The 16,803-nt window shown below is 45.7% G+C and overlaps 1 long non-coding RNA gene and 1 other non-coding gene across 3 annotated transcripts in view; one reads left to right on the top strand and one right to left on the bottom strand.

Annotated features, from left to right (window-relative positions):
* Positions 1-16,803, top strand: part of LOC121488022 — a 19,423-nt gene extending 2,620 nt beyond the window's left edge. For both annotated transcript variants that reach the window (XR_005986962.1, XR_005986961.1), the window contains exons 2-4: positions 7,009-7,086; positions 14,233-14,309; positions 16,597-16,803. This is a non-coding gene — a long non-coding RNA (uncharacterized LOC121488022). The remainder of the gene's footprint in view (positions 1-7,008; positions 7,087-14,232; positions 14,310-16,596) is intronic.
* Positions 13,099-13,206, bottom strand: LOC121488503. The gene has a single exon (XR_005987122.1). It is a non-coding gene; the product is annotated as a U6 spliceosomal RNA (small nuclear RNA).

Below are 16,803 nucleotides of genomic sequence, written 5' to 3'. Positions count from 1 at the left end.
GGGGGGGACGGGGGAGGGTGAGGTCAGAGGTACTTGGCCTCTCACCTGGCCGGGCCCACGTCTGAAGGTCAGTAGCCCGGGCTCAGCCCTGCCCAACTCCAGGTAGTGACCGAGGAAGAGCTGCCCCAGTCTGGGCGGTTTGCCCTTGGGAGATTTCCAGCATGACATCTGCAGCCTTGTGGTTCCAGAAAGGATTGTTCTCACACTGAAGAAGACATCCGTGGGATTTGAGTTAGTTCCGCCCAAATGTAGGGAAACCAAAAATGAAATTTAAAAATGTCATCAGACTTTTTTTTTTCTTGTTAGTCCTAAGCATTGGTTTTTTTGGATCTATTTCTGGCTTCCTCTTCTGGGCTTTCCTGTAAAATTGTCAGGCAAGAGAACGTTAACTCTTTATTCTATTAGGTGGCATTGTGCAAGGTCTTGTCAGAGCACTTGCCATCATTCCTTTATTATTACCAGGACAGACTGGAGGGATCTGGGGACAGGAGTAGCGTCTCCCACCTTTTTCTAGGGAAGTCAGCCTTGCATTCTGGTGCATACTACATATGCATTTCCATATAGCCTGTTGAGCCATAGCAATACCTCATTTTTAAAGAAATAAAACCCTGCAAAATCTTTGTTTTCTCCCTGTGCCTGAGCTGAAATAGCACATCCAGGTTTAGCTCTTGTCCATCTTTCCTGGAAGCTGAAAACTACACTTGCTGGTTTCCTCTTTGAGCTCTCTCCCGGCTCTAAAACCCACAAAATTTCTATTTGCAAAACGAGACCATGCAAACCTCCTTTTTGTAGGCCCCCTGCCTGAGTCATTTTCTCTAACAGATCTTTAGCCCAGCCTGGGATATGATTCTTTGCCCTGGAGTTGAAGGTATGTAGAGAAAATGTTACACTTGCTCTCCAAGACCCAGGGAATTGATTACTCTGTCTACAGGGTAATTGGTTCTATTTAGAGCCACTGACCCTCCTGAAGTCACAAAGGGCTTTAAGTGATATCAAGATAAGCAATTCTGTGAGAAAAATGTGTTTAACGTTAGATGGTGATACAAAAAGTTCCTTAAAGATGGATAAATTAGATATTTTGCATATTCACTAAAATGATCAGACCAGGAAGAGAGGAATTGGTTGGGTTTCTGCATAGGGTTTTTGAGTAAATGTAGAATTACATTCTTCAAAGTTTGAAAAATGCCAAAGAACATCACTATTTTCAAGAAAATGAGGAAGCAGACTGGCTAGAATAGATAATATTTCTGTGCTATCACCATCTATCACACTGTGGCCAGACGATTTCTAGATCACCGCTGCTTGGCACTGTTAAGAGTACATTCCTAAAGTTTTACTGTTGATATTTATTGCACAGAAACAAATTGATTGTTAAAATTATTCTCTACCTTTAGCTTTTTTTTTTTTAAACTCCTCCAGTAAACCAAAGCTCCCTCCTATCTGATGTATCTTGAAGAGTCTTAGAAGTGGGAAACATTCCTAAACTACAATGATAATCAGGCTGGCCTGACCAGTCCCTTTATGGTTAGATCTTAGAGTATCAGAGGGCTGGAGGGAACCTCACAGACATCCTTCTAGGGATGAGGAGCCTCACAATGTAGATCTATCTGGTCTTCTGACCTCAGGGACTTTCCTTCCACAACCATGCTTGCTTTCTTCTACTCCCAGTACATGCAAGTAGGATTGGGTCCTAAACCCCAGCTTACTTGATTAATCTACTCATCTATGGGCACTCGACAATGTTCTGCAGTAGGTGTAGAAAAATGCTTGGAGTTTGGAGAATTCACTGCTCTCCAGTGGAAATATCCATATGGTTATTCCTTGACGCGTGCATGCCTGGAGACATGTAAGGGAGGTCGCCTTGTTTTTGCACAAGCGGTGATGCACTGTGGTTGTTGAGGAGTCTGGAGATGACTGGGCAGTGTTGCAGCCATTTCTCCCTACGCCCGCCAACTGCACTGACTTGGTTTCATCTAGTACTTCACTTGATTTCAACTGTGTTTGTCATCTGTCTTCCCCCCACTACAGCACCGTGGGGCAATAAGGACTGAATTTTTTTCTTTGCATCTCTCAATCCTCTGCACATTTGAATGAACACTTTTTTTTTTTGGAACTGTGCATGCAGCCAAATATTTTCAGTGGTGTTCAAGAGGTGAAATTTGTCATTGAAGTTTTTCTGTCTAGTGGCTGGGCAGTGAGTGTTCCAGAATGCTCAGATTGGTAAGAAAATGCAAATCCATAATGGGTTGCATGGTATTCCTTGACAGCAAGCTCCAGCTGTCTAAGTAGTGACTAATGATTCTTGCTACAGCCAGAAAATCTAAGCAGGAGGAGAGGTAGCTGAACGGAAGAAAACAAATGTGGAAGTTTGGGAACTATTTAGCATTTTCCTTACAGGCTGCATGCTAGGGTGATTCAGAAAATTGTCGGTCATATGATGAGGCTGTTCTTGCATGGAAAGGCTTCATGACTTTTTAGAATAAATTGTACAAAAATCTATATCTCCCCAGGAACGGGTTAGGTTAAGCTTTATGGTAGGTACGATTGAGAGTAATTTATACAAAATGATTAGAATCATATAAAAATGGTAAAAAGAGCAGTCAATCCATTTTATGCCAAATTCAGGTAAAAGGCAGCATATGAAAAAAGGCCAGAGGGACTTAGGAGTGGGAACACAGAGTTCTGGAAAAAGAAAATATGACTTAGCAGAACTTAAAAAACATCTGGCAGGGTATAGTTAGTCATGGAAAAATTGGCAGTCATGACTGTGCATTTTATGAAAATAATTATATACTAGTTCAACATTTAACATTTAGAACGAAATTAAATAATAGAGAGCCTGTACAATGAAATCCATTATCCTCGTCATCCAAAAATACTTCTATTAGCTGTCTAAAATAGTTTACAGGAAGCTTTACCATATAAGTTATCACAAAGCACCAGTATTTTAAAAAGCACAATTTTAGAGAAAAAGTTTCCAGTTCAAACCTTAGGCAGAATTAGTATTTTCAGCTCAAAACTCTCTTTATAAACCTAAGGCTTATCAAACAGTCTATCAACTTCCAATTTGATGGATAGTAAATATTATTCTTATTCTGTACATACAATGTTGACAAAAGAGATAATCATTACCTTAAGTTGTAGATATTGTTTTGGTAACTAAAAGTCATTTAAAATGAAAACTTCTACTGTATGGTCTCATGATATAACACATATAATTTTAAAGTTTTAATTTGGTATCATTTTATGTAAGCATCCCTTAATTCCCAATTTCTATAGCTCTTTATACTTGACATATGCACTAACTTGATGGACAGAAGTCCATTCATTCAGTAAATACTTGAATATCTAGAGTTCTCTCTAGACTTTGGATATACAGGATAAAACAAGGAGTCCCTTTGCTCTTAAATATATCAGCACCCTGACTTACTGTCCTGATTTTAATTGCTTGAATGATTTCCTGCCAGTGTTTTGGATTGGATATAAAACAATGTTATTTATTAATAAATTTTGTTCCATGCCCCCCAAAATATATATAAGGTTAGGCATATCATGGTCAGCCCATCAAACAGGTATCTTCAACCCAGAAAATTAGGCTTGTGATACATGCACTTTATCAGTTTGAAAGTAGGGGTGATCTTTCAAAGTTCAGCACGTGGGAAAAAGGTGAATCCCAATACAGAAAGCCAACTCGAGGGAAAGGCGAAAGATAACTATGTGTGGGTTTCCTCAGATGAAAAGTAACTGCAAATTAGTGAAATAACCAGTTAAGAGTACTTATACCTGGAGGCCTTATTTCCCTTTTGGATGATTCATTTGTCGACATTTTATAAACCGGCTTGGTTCACAGATGCTCTCACATCGCAGCCCGCAAGCAGCCGCTCGCTGCCTTTCCCGGCTGATGCTCCATCCTGCGACGCCCGCGCCTCCTTCCAGCAGAGCCTGCAGGCTGGGAAGTGGTTGCTGACTAAGGTGGTTGGGTCTGCCCCGGAGGCGTGTTTGTAACGTTGGCTGGTGGCGATCGCCACCGTGAACCAGCACCCCTCCTCTCTGTACTGCGCTATCTCAGATCTGAATCAGCTGCCAACCGACCACGGAATGCCTCGGATTCCCTGGAATCAGGAGCGCAGCAGGACACACGCTACAGAGGGGGCTTGTGGGACCCTGCCAGGGACTGGGTTTTCAGAGTTTGGTACGCTTCATAGGCAGCTGTTGAAATGTCCAGATCGAATTGGTCTCCAGCCTGGTCTTTGATTTTAAGAATAGCATTTGTCTTACACCTCCTTGATGGATCTGTCACCAAGGTCTTGCCTTATACAGGCTAATAAATACGTCCTGAAGGCCAACGTGCCAGGCACTCTCATAGGAGTCCTTTTGCTAAGATATCTTGCAGCTAGTCGGAGAGCTGAGCCCAGTGTGTCAGCTTCCACCAGAGGAGGCGGGGGTCAGTGAAGTGGGACATGTCATGCGTCTCACTAGTAGTTTGAGAGCTCTGTGCCAGCAGAGGCTGCTTTATCTTTACTAATTTCCCAGCCTGGCACAGTGCCCGGCGCGTAGTGTGTCCTCCGCATCCATAAAGTTTTGTTTAAAGATAGAGAAGGTATTTGGGACCTCCGAAGGGAGAATTTACTTTCCACGGTGATGAGAGAAGGTTCTCTGGAGGAAAGCACTGTCTGAGCTGGACCACAGGGGAATGGCTGAGGAGAGAAAGGATGAGCCAAGGGCTGAGGCCTGTGTGAGCAGAGTGGGGGGTTTAGGGATCCTGCAGGTGACAAGTGTTGTCAGAAGCTAGAACGGTGGCTCATGGGCAGCTCTGTTGGCTCCACCAAGGAGTCTGGATTTGACTCAGCAGACAGTACCTTCAGAAGATTATTCTTCTGGTCATGGTTCATCAGAAGAATTGAGTCAGGGGGCGCAACAGGAACCTAGGCCCCTCACCTGCAGAGTGGCTGAGGAATAGAAAGGACAGATGGCTGCGGGGAGCAGCGTGAAGGAAGAAGTTGCAGGACTCAGTGACTGACCGTGGGTGGGGGCAGGAAGGATACAGAGGGCTGAGGTCTTGGGGGCAGAGAAAGGTGGCAGCCATAATGGAGCCTGGAAGAGAAAGTTGGCCATTCAGAAACTGAATTTTACACATGTTGAAGGTGAGGTGGCCATAGACCTCTAGGAAAAATGCCCAGCATGAAGAGTTGGAAGCGAGGCACCAAAGCTTGCCAAGAGATGAGGCTAGAGCGAGAAATTAGGAGATATTGGCCTTGGGGCTTGGTCAAAGATGTCAAAGTAGACACGGTCTCCAATGGAAGGTCTAGAGCGATGGGAAATCCATAGTGACCTGGTCAGCCTAGCTCCAGTTGGAGGAGCGTGTATACGTTTATGAGTCTGGGAAGCTTGTAGTCCGGTGGAAGGGCCATTGAAACCAGGGCCTCTGAGACCAGCTCTCTCTCTTGCTCTTGCCTGCTCTTTCTCCCATGTCTCATGAAGCTGGTCTCCACTTGCATCTGTTCGTGGACTCTGTGTGCATTGTTTGGTTACAGCCAATGGCACCGAGTGACATTCCCTAGGCTCCATTGCTTTGGGGTCCAGCCATCATGCCGGGGAAGGACTTTGTCTCTGTTTGGGGCACTTGCCCTCTCGTTAGCCAATCCCCGTTGCCAGAGGAATACCAGGCCTGGCTGTGTGTCCGCTCCTGGGCCCAGGGAGTCGGTCTGCTCTTGGAGGGAGCAGATGGATCAAGTTAGCAGTCAGACAGAAACTGTGGCCACCAGTGGCCCTCGGACTGAGACTGGGACATCACTGGAGGAGGAAGATGATGTAGGGGAAAAAGTAGAGGAAGGTTCAGAGAGATGAGGGAGGACAAATGGGACCCTAACACTAAGGAGGAGAGCTTTAGTAAGAAAGAGAGCTTTAGGTCATGGCAGCCAAGAGTGAGCAGGAAACCAGTGATGTATGTCATTTTAATGGGTGCTACAACACCCAACCCCTAAAATTAACATGGCTACCAATCTTGACAAGTTTCTCACTTCTTTGGTCGAAGCTAGAAAGATCTGTGCCGTTGAATAGGGAAGAGACACATTAGGTTTTCTCAGTCATTCAGATCAATCCAGCAAACATTTGTTGCTGCTCACTGCCTCCCTATCCCCGAATGTGCGAGGCATGATGTTAGGTGCTGGGAGATGTATTCTTGCCCCGAAGATTATGAGATAAAGGACAACATGAGATAAACAATAAAGCACCATATGCGCTGTGTCCATTAACCCCATGAGCGTTTATGGTACGTGCTGGGTACCGGGGAGGCCCAGCCTTTCACCTGGTCAGTGGCCAGAATCCCGTCCTCCTGGTCCTACCACAGTCCTTGCCCCGGATTGAAGTGAATTGTGACGTCATTGTCTGCTCTGGTGAAGCATCATGCAGGCAGGAATGTGTCTGCCTTCTTGCCGCTCTGAAGGCCAGTGCCTCCAATGCTTCGATGCTACTGTCAGATATTTGCCAAATGTAGGAACAACCATCCATAGCCCTGACATCATGCCATTTTCTTTTTATTTTTTAAATTTAAATTCAATTAATTAACATAGCGTGTACGATTAGTTTCAGAGGTAGAGGGCAGTGATTCCTCAGTGTTATCTAACACCCAGTGCTCATTACATCACATGCCCTCAATGTCCATCACCCAGTTACCCCGTCCCCCCACCCCTCACCCCTAGCAATCAGCAGTTTGTTTCCTATGGTTAAGAGTCTGTTGTGGTTTGTTTCTCTCTCTCTGATTTTGTCTTATTTTATTTTTCTATCCCTTCCCTTAATGATCCTCTGTTTTGTTTCTTACATCCCACATACATGTGAGATCATATGATAATTGTCTTTCTCCGATTTTTTTCCACTTAGCATAATACCCTCTAGCTCCATCCACATCATTGCAAATGGCTAGGTTTTATTCTTTTTTGATGACTGAGTAATATTCCACATCTTCTTTATCCATTCATCTATCAATGGACATCTGGGCTCTTTCCACAGTTTGGATATTGTGGACATTGCTGCTATAAACATTGGAGTACAGAGGTCCCTTCGGATCACTGCATTTATGTCTTTGGGGTAAGTACCTAGCAGTGCAATTGCTTCGTCATGGGGTTGCTCTATTTTCCACTTTTTGAGGAACCTCCATACTGAGTGGCTGCCCCAGCTGACATTCCCACCAACAGTATACGAAGGGTTCCCCTTTCTCCAGACATGATGCCATTTTCTGAGAATCTAGGAAATCTGCAAAATAACTTGTCCTTTCTACATTTAGCCTTTTATTTCTTCTTAGCTGATGACATGCTGCCAGTGGAAAAGCGAAAGATCATTTGGGAGCATTCAGCAGCTTTCCGTAGCTATTTCTATTATTTGCAGCCTATAAAAATAAACAGAAAATACTATTCTAGCATTCTCTAGGTATTAACTTATTTCATCCTCACAACAATCCTGGGAGAGGTAGGTAGGATTTTGTGCACCTGAGTTAACCCAAAGCCCAGCGAGGTTAATTAACTCGCCCAGCATTGCACAACTGGGAGGTGACAAAGCTGGGATTTGAACACAGGCAGTTAGCTCCAGGGTGCCCTCCACAACCACTCTACCACCGTGCCACCTCTCCACAGTGGTAGCGTTAAGGAGGTACATTTCCCACTGCACAGAGTCAAGCCCATTTCCTTTTTCCCCAGTGTTTCCTGCCTTCTGAAGCTGGACCTCTCTAAAGTTCCTGGCTTCGGAATAAGGGGAATTTCCAATAGAAGACCAAGCCAAAACCAGCCCGCAATTGAGAATAAAGGGCTCCTTCTTCTGCTTTGTTTCCAATTCATTAAATCCTTAATGTTATTTGACATCCAGACTTTTTTCTTACCACAGCAGGACAAAAAAAAAGGACACCCTAGCCTACAAATGCCTCCCCCGCCAACATGAAACAAATGCTCCTCCATATTCCTGTCTTTCACTAAGAAATAGAGGTCTCATAACCTAGAGTTTAGGCTCGGAGGGCCCTTCTGATTCGCTTCTTGCTTATGCCATAACCGAGCTGATGAACTGGTTTAATCTAGAATCACCTCCACTGCTCTATACCTTTCCTTATGCCTTCTCGCACGTGTGAATTTACATCCTATTTGTCGTCATGATACACGTGTCCAGGCTCAAGATGGAACTTGTCATAGAGTCACTTACATTTCCCCTGGTCTGTGTGACGATAATCCTGGATGCCCAGAAGGGATGCTCAGGCAGTTGCGCTCCCTCCCACAGGATTTGGGGGCCACCTCCACCACTGACCCGGCTCCTCTGTGGCCCCTCACTTCCCCAAACCTGCTGCGGGTTGCCCCATGCCAACCTCCGAGCCTGCCTCTGGAAATGGGTCAGGTGGCATCAGTGCCTGGGTAACTGGGGCCTTTCTTAGCTGAACTACTATCTCTGTGCCTGTCCTATGCTACAGGAGGTGGTCATCTCCACGCTACCTTTAAAAGCAGCTTGGGAAAAAAAAATTAAAAAAAAAATAAAGCAGCTTGGAAAAATGTCAGTGGTATCTGAGGACCCATGACTGAAGCTGATCCCAGAAAAAATCATCACAGACTCTTCTCCCTCCCGCTGGGGACATTTGTATCATTTGACACTCAGGCTCCAGTAATCATTAAGGCGCCCAAAGGACAGAAAAGCCACAGGGGCAGCAGGAGTGGAATGAGACAGCGGGTGTGATGTGAAGAGTTACGCGGGAAGATAGAGAACTCTTGTTTTTTGTAAGAGGGAAGGGTCAATCTGACCGTGTGACCTGAACCACGGGGTCCCTGCTGCCGCCTCTGACACTCCAGGAGGTACTTCGGGGGACAGGAGCGCCTGGTCCCCTACCCGAGGAAGCCACTTAGCCCCTTTCTACACAGGAAGAAAGGTCATGTCATAACTGGAGTGGTTGCTCGGATGCTACCAGCAGTACCCACAGACTCTGAGCCCCTGTTGCTGGGCCCAGTGGTGTGGGGACAGTGGCCACCGCATCGGTGGTGGGTGCCAGGGTCACGGGTGTGGGAAAGGTGCCGTTTCTGGGATTCTGTGGGTCCTTCACAGAGACGCCTGGCCACTCTGGATGACCCAAGAGAAGGGCTTCCTGCAGCCCGGCCTACTTTCTCCCGATAGCATCTGGTGCTTCTCCAGATAGCCTCCACTTATCTCTGCCTCTGCTCGGGTCTCTAACCACGATATGCTGGATCTGACATAGGTTCCACGAAAATTTGGTCCTGGATCTCTGACCAGGAACTTTGTGTCGCTAAAGAAGTGTGCATGCGGGCCCCTTGCTTCCTTCTGAGCCTCTGACCTGTTGGACAGGGCACTAATTCTTTAAGTCAGCATTTCAAAGAGAAGATTAAGAACAAGTTAAGCCTTTAGCTCAAATAGTTCAGTTAATCCAAGAGCAAAGCACACTGGTTTTTGAGGCCATGTGAAATAACCAAGTCTTAAAATCAACAGTGGTTGTGGAAAAGTGGCGCATGTGCCTTCCACTAAGAGGGAAAAACTGATATGGTGAGTGTGTGTGTGCGGGCACCTGTGTGCATCAAATGCACCTGTGTGCATTTGATTTTTCAGAGTTTTCATTTTCCTATCTGTAGAATGGGCACAATGAATCAGTGATCCAGATCTCAAATTCTTTGTTTTGCTGTCTTAGAGACAGACAGATGGACCAGAGCTTATTTTCATGGCTGCAATATGCTTGTTGTATCAAATACTTACTATTTCTAATTTTTATTTTTTTTATTTTTTATTTAATGTTATTTTTAAAAGATTTATTTATTTATTCCTGAGAGACAGAGAGAGAGAGAGAGAGGCAGAGACACAGGCAGAGGGAGAAGCAAGCTCCTTGCAGGGAGCCCGATACAGGACTCCATCCCTGGTCCTGGGATCACGCCCTGGGCCGAAGGCAGATGCTAAACCACTGAGCCACCCAGGTGTCCCCTATTTCCAGTTTTAAAATAAGTTTTAAATTGACATTTATCTTCTTCTAAGGATTATAATTTATAGTTTCTGTGAATATACCTCTGAAACTGACTTGGTTCAAAGCATCCAATGGTTCCAGACCCAAACTGGTTGTAAGAGTTTGAGACCAAATTCAGACCCACCATTTCTTTGTCATTGGCAAGCACTTAGATATTAAGGACCATTTCCCTGTGGGTCTGCATGTTTTATTTTAGCACTGGCACATGTGATATTATGGCCATCACGGTCTTAGTGTTGTTCATTATTTACTGAGACCCAGATGTGCAATTGGTGCACAATGGATGCACAGCTCTTGGAGGAAAAACACTTAACCAGGTACACCGGTAGGGCACATCACTCCCTAGGGGAGGGCTTGGTGGCAGCTGACTGCATGACAAGCTCTGCACCTGCTCCTCAGTGTCCATCTCTTTCCAAGGTCAGCGGGGAGGTGCTGAGAACTTGAGAGTGAGACAACAGAGCAATTTTCTGAGATTCTCCTACTTGCCTGCGAGACTGTTCTGGGCAAACTCCCTAGGTTCTCCCTTCAACTAAGAGCTCCTGAAACCCCAATCCTTCAAAGCCTTCTTGATGACACTGGACAAGTCAGTGGTTTCTGCCCAATACCCACTAAACACTCCCATCTTCACCAAGTGCCATTCGAATGAGTGGGTTTTCTTTTGCCTGAATACTTCATAGATAAGCAATTGCTTTACCGGCATTGATGAACTTTCTGCCTAGATCATCATGATTTAGCCACAAAACCTATGTAGTAGGATGATCTAATTTACTTCTGATGAAAATCCTGGAAAGCAGGTACTGTAGTTTCCCCCTTGAGAAAACAGAGGCTCAGCAAGGCTAAAGTAACTGGGTAGGATCACACACTGGGATGTGGCAGGACTGGGGCTCAAACTAGGTTGTTTAGTTTCAGAACTGATACATGACCCCTCCTGTGAGCACCCCATCCTGAGCACTCACTAGGCTCCAGCTCAGGGTCAAGACCTTCCCCCGCCTTCAAGGGGGCCTAGGGAGGTGAAGGCAGCAATATATGCTATAAGGTAGGAGACACTGTGCTAAGTCCGTGACCCAGGAAGAAGAAAAAGTGCTGAGAAAGAGTCCTCGGTTCTCCTTGGGGAACTATTTTATCTTTTCAATCTCACCTGGCTAACTTGATTTTTTGTATACCAAAAAGGATGACTCAGACTTTGAAAATTAGGAAAAGTACCTTTACTTGAAAACAGAGAAGGAAAAAGAAAGATTTTATGGCTTTAAATAAAATTCCTTCTTATTTGCAGCCCTTGGAGAGAGGCAGGCAGTTATGGGTGCCCTTCTGTTTTTTTTTTTTGTTTGTTTGTTTGATTTTTTGCTTGTATTATCTATTCTGCCCAAGGATGTGTTCAGCTTCCTCCAACAGCTAACATCATTGCTTCCCAAGGCATTAACCTTGATATAAAATGTTCTAATTAATGCTGAGGAGGAAGGACAAGCTCTAAAGCCATCCGTGCCCTCCCAGACCTGTTCAACTACTCCCACAGCTCTCATCAGCAAGCCAGAGAAGCAAAACAGACTGAAAATCCACCCCAGCCTTCAGGTTTATCCCCAGTTGTGGGATTAATGTATAATGTGGACAGGGTGGCTCTAGCCAATGACAGCAGTGACACGGGTTTGAGCTTATAGACCAAGCCTAAAACTTCAGCGATGTGTCCAGGTGTTGAAAGTAACAAAACCCCTCACTTGAGTGTCATGATTAAGATGCTACTTAGGACCGGGTCTGAGCGAACGAGGCAGCAGGGAGCCGTGGGTGGGATGGGTGGGCAGGTCTGCCCTGGGTCAGAACCAAGGAGGGTGCTTCGGGGGCAACCCGGCTGAGCGTCAGACTGCAAGTTCGGGTGAGGGTGGGGGGTAGGCAAGCAGCCCCCACCCCCACCCCTGTGGCTGGGTCTCCCACAGCCCTTAACCTTTCTGGAAAACACAAACAGATTGAGGGCGCAGTTCACATTGCTACATAATACCCGACATCCTGTGGTTGACTAAACGCGGCATGGCCAGCTAAGGCCTTGATTATGCTTAAAAAATTAACTTGTCAAGGCAAACACATATTGAGGGAAGCAGAGATTCTACACCAAGGAAGTCCAGGCTTGGCCAGGACTCACTCTCTCCGATGAAACAGAAGCTTTTAAGATAACAACAGTACTGTTCCAGGAGAGCATAAGCCCAGGAGAAACGAGAATCTTAAATAACCAATGGAGTCTTTGTTTTCGCTTATCAGTCCAGAGGAACACATTAAAGCAAAACAAAATATTTTCCAACGTAAGAAATCTTGTTCATTTATATTTTCCCCCTAATTATTAATAAATCAAAAAAATAAATTATAGTACTGGACTAGTTCAATTACTTAGGTGTATTATTGCCAGGCATTTATATAAAAGGAGGAAATTAGACTCAGATATACTGGCCTCCTTGTTCTGCTCCAGATGGCAAGAGGAGGACTGAGGCTTTCCCAGCCCCTGTCTCCTGTGTGTCTGGCTTGTTCCAGGGAATTTACTCAGCTGCTTTCCTGCCTGAAACTCTTCCTTCTTTTTAGTCATTTTTATTTATTTAAAGAATATATTTATTTATTCATGAGAGACACAGAGAGAGAAAGAGGCAGAGACACAGCAGAGGGAGAAGCAGGCTCCACTCGGGGAGTCCGACGTGGGACTTGATCCTGGGTCTCCAGGATCACGCCCTGGGTTGAAGGCGGCGGTGCTAAACCACTGAGCCACCCGGGCTGCCCCTTTTTAGTCATTTTTTAAAAATGAAGACTATTTTTCTTTAAGAGCAGTTTTAGGTTAACAGCAAAATTGAGCAGAGGGTACAGAGATTTCCCCGGTACCCCGGGCCCCCCACAAAGGCATAGTACTCCCTACCCCCGTCATTAGCCCCCCACGAGGGTGGTACCTTTCTGACAACAGGTGGAGCTCCACTGACACACCATTAGTAGCCAAAGTCCAGAGTTGATGGTACGGTCCACTCCCGGTGCTGTACATCCTCCTGGTTTGGACGACGGTGTGAGGACTCCCATCCAGTATCCCGGTTTCGTAAAGGGTATTTCTTTCCCTTAATATCCTCTGTGTTCAATCTGGTCACAAATATAGGAACTGCTTCATGAGTTTGCATGTCATCCTTTGCCCAGGGGCCATGCCAATCTCCTCTGACTGGTGATAGCTTCAGTATATGTGCTGCCAAGGAGAGCACTGAACGTCTCACGAGGCAAAATCCAGAAGGTTCTCCCTGGTGGAGATTCAGCCTCAGTGGCGAGAGGGCTGCACGATGGCTTGGGTCAGCTTTGCGTTGCCCTGACCGTGATCACCACCACTTTGCCACCACTTTGCCCTGGTGGGGAAACCAATCTCCACCCTCTACGTGAATCTGTAGAGGACCACGGTCTCTGGCAGCATTTGAAATTGCATGGATTTACCACTCTTATACGGAGGACAGGGGCAGTGCTTTCTAACAAATGTTGTGTTGAACTGAATAAATTCGAATCCGGGGGAGATATCACTGTTCTTTAGAGGAGGATCTCTGTTGGTGGGGCTGGTGTGTCCCTACTGCTTATGTCAGTGCCATGAATCTGTCTAGCAGGGCCGGGAGCAGGAGTTTCGGACTCTCTGTGACCATATCCTGCCAGGACACTCCCCCGTCCCTCTCCTCTGGACGGAGTGGACGGTCCCACTCTGGCTGTGCAGAGGCCCGGGGTGTTCCCTCCGTCTGTGTCCCATCTAGATCCAGGTGCACTGCAGGTGTCCAGTGAATTTCTACAGATGAATGAATAAATCACGGGGTGCTGGCCCCGGGGTTGGGAGGGCCTTGGCCTTGCAGCCCTGGACATAGGTAGACCTCGGGGGTCCAGACGTGCTGCTGTCCACCTGTGCTGGAGGGTGTCCGTCCTCTCCTGTTGTTGGCTCCCAGTCGGCTGCTGCTTTCCATCTCAAGCCTTCTAGACCAGCTTTATTATAATGAGTTTCGTCTACAAGGAGTTGGTTCTGTGCTGTTTCTAAATCTTCTATTTTGCCACACAAGCATGCATTATTCTTTAATACTCCCTTGGAATTCGTGCTTTTAGCCTGTTCATATGGCCCCCTTCCTCACTTGCCTGAAAATGCTTTAATATATTGGATAATCACTCTTGCTGGGAATTGGGGGGGGGGTGTCCTCGTGTGCTCCTAATCCTCTTTATCAGTGACCGGCGGTAATACTCTCAATGTATTTGCCCATCTGCAGCCTAGTCACCACCACATTGTTGACTTCTGCGTGGATCCCGAAGCCGTCCTTCTCCTTCCAACCCTGTCTGTATGGAGGTATGTTTCCCAGGCTCCCTTCTAGCATCTTAGCTCAGTCATCGGGTGCAGCTGGTAGAAGACCGAGGGTGAGAGGAGGGGATGAGCCAGGGTGTTTCTTTCCTTCCCCAGCCCCCACTTTGGTCCGCAGCATGTGCCCTGCTGGCTGCGCCTCCTCCATGGACTCAGCCAGGCAGTCCTCCCCCTGGGATCTAGTACCACCACCCATTGTCCCTCCATCCCTAGGGAGGTGGCAGATGCCTGCTATTGTTCCTCTTGAGATTGCTTTCCTATGTCCTCTTTGGTTTCTCAGCTCTTCTGTGACCTTTGTAACCAGTTCCCTGTATCAAATCCACTCTGTTCGAGAAATCTAGAGTGGTTTCTGGTCTTGGACTAGACTGGAATAGATAGCAGCATGCCAGTACTACTGCTGATTCGTGTGTGTCCTGTTCTGTGGAGTGAAGCACACAGCTCACAAGTTATTGTCATAGTAAGTTGTTTGTGGAAGATCTCAGAGATCTCAGAGTGGCTGGTAAATTATAAGTAAGTGTAGCATGCCATTAATTAGCATTCATTCAAATGTTTTCTGCTTGCTCAAGAAGGTTAATTTCTATTCTTACTGGAGTAACTTGAAAGGTCCCTGGTTGAAGAGGCTTGAGCATTCCCTTGATAATGGTTTTGCTTGGCTTCTAAGCCTGGAGACAGCTGTGGTACCTGACTTATCACTCACTCAATGCAGGGTCACCTTATACCTGTCCCAAAGGCATTTATCCTCTCAGCTTTTGATGCCAGTGGGCACCCAAACCTGTATTTAGGGTAGCTATCCCAAGATATCTGGCAAATGACTTGGGGCTACAGGTTTGGGGTTGAACATGGCTTTTAGGACCAGATACACCTGGATTTGAATTCCAGCTTTGCATCCCCTGAGATTGTAGGTTTAGAAAAATTACATACTTCTTTAACCTAATTTTTTTTCTAATGTCAAATGAAGAGAAGAAAGTTTTACATCAGGCTCTACATTAGATGGTTGTCTCAAAGAAAAAGATCTACCTTAAGGCCCCAACCAAAGTTTATAAATCTTTAGACCTGGCTACTGAGAGCTGACTCTTCTTCTTTCCCATCAAGGCAGTATGTAAAGTACTACATGTTCTGTAGGGTCTACCAAAAACCCAAAGCCTATCCATAACCAGATAGGCTCAGAAGTAACCTAGAACCTAAGCCTTTTTAAAAAATATAATGATTCTGTTTCTTTTAAAACCAGCCTCCTTAATTTATTTTTTTTCTGTTTATTCGCCTTGCCTATTTATTAAACACATTCCATTGCTTATTCTTTGCATGTAGTATATGAAAGGAAGAGATAAGGAATATTTACATAGCTCTGATTTCAGACCCGGTAAATATTGGATGGTGTTGACAGGAATACAGGTCCTGAATGTCTGACCTTGAAAGACTAGACAGGAGTCTTGGGTGATGAGATGTAGTCTAAGCTCTGGCTTGACCAAACTGTAAGCTGGAGGGCAGCATCTAAGAGTCATGCTCTTGGGCAGCCCGGGTGGCTCAGCGATTTAGTGCCACCTTCGGCCGGGGGTGTGATCCTGGAGACCCGGGATCCAGTGGAACCCCACCAGGGTTGGGCTCCCCGCATGGGGAAAAAAAAAGAATCATGCTTTTGTCTTGAGCTCTCTTGAAAGGAGTCGATTTCTGTTGCTTGAGAGAATGGGCAAAATACCTCACTAACTGAATTTTCCTTAATAACTCTGTCAAATGTTTTCAGCCAGTGCTTTCACTATTTAAAAGGGAAAATGTAAGCCAGTCAACTCATGTTATGATCTAGAGCAGGAGGAGGTATGCAGCGTTGCACACCACCCTACCCAGTGCTGATTTGCATAGATTTGAAAGGCGCGGCTGGAAGGAATCTGGGGCACAGCTTTGTCAATGAGGTATCACGGACTGAGATGTTTTCAGATTAAGAGGCACAGAACTTCAGCCTCATCAAAGAGGGGCTTTTGCCAGGGGAGGTGATCAAGGGACTTTGGGGGCAGCTAAAGAAGCCTTTCTGTTTTCCTTCCCTTTGAGAAGGGGAGGGAAGGGAGGGTGGGTGAGAGGGTGTGAGGAACTGCTGGTTTGTGAGAAAGCACATTGATAAACAGCAGCAGAGCCAAAGTACTTCTGAGACAATAATTCAATAAGCAGCACATACATGAGGATGGATCCTAAAGAAGTTCCTAATGAGAATACAGTGAAAGCCCAAGTGAAAGTGCCCTTATGTAGGATAGATGTGCTGAATATACTTTGCTTCTCTTTTCAGCTTTCTTCCCTAATCTGTAGGTTTTGCAAGTGAACTTTTGAAGAACGTATGTGGTCACGTGCTCACTCTCATAAGCCTGAACCAGACAGCATCCACTGTTCTGCCTTTTTAGTTCTGCAATCTCCTTCCCCAATTCGACTGTTATTTTAAAAATGTAAACAATACTTAATGCTTCCTAAAATACTATATATTTTTAAATTTGTTAAT

The sequence above is a fragment of the Vulpes lagopus genome, chromosome 3, assembly GCF_018345385.1.
Source record: "Vulpes lagopus strain Blue_001 chromosome 3, ASM1834538v1, whole genome shotgun sequence".
Lineage (NCBI taxonomy): Eukaryota > Metazoa > Chordata > Mammalia > Carnivora > Canidae > Vulpes > Vulpes lagopus.
Note: the sequence above shows the minus strand (reverse complement) of the source record. Positions and strands in the feature narration are given on the sequence as shown.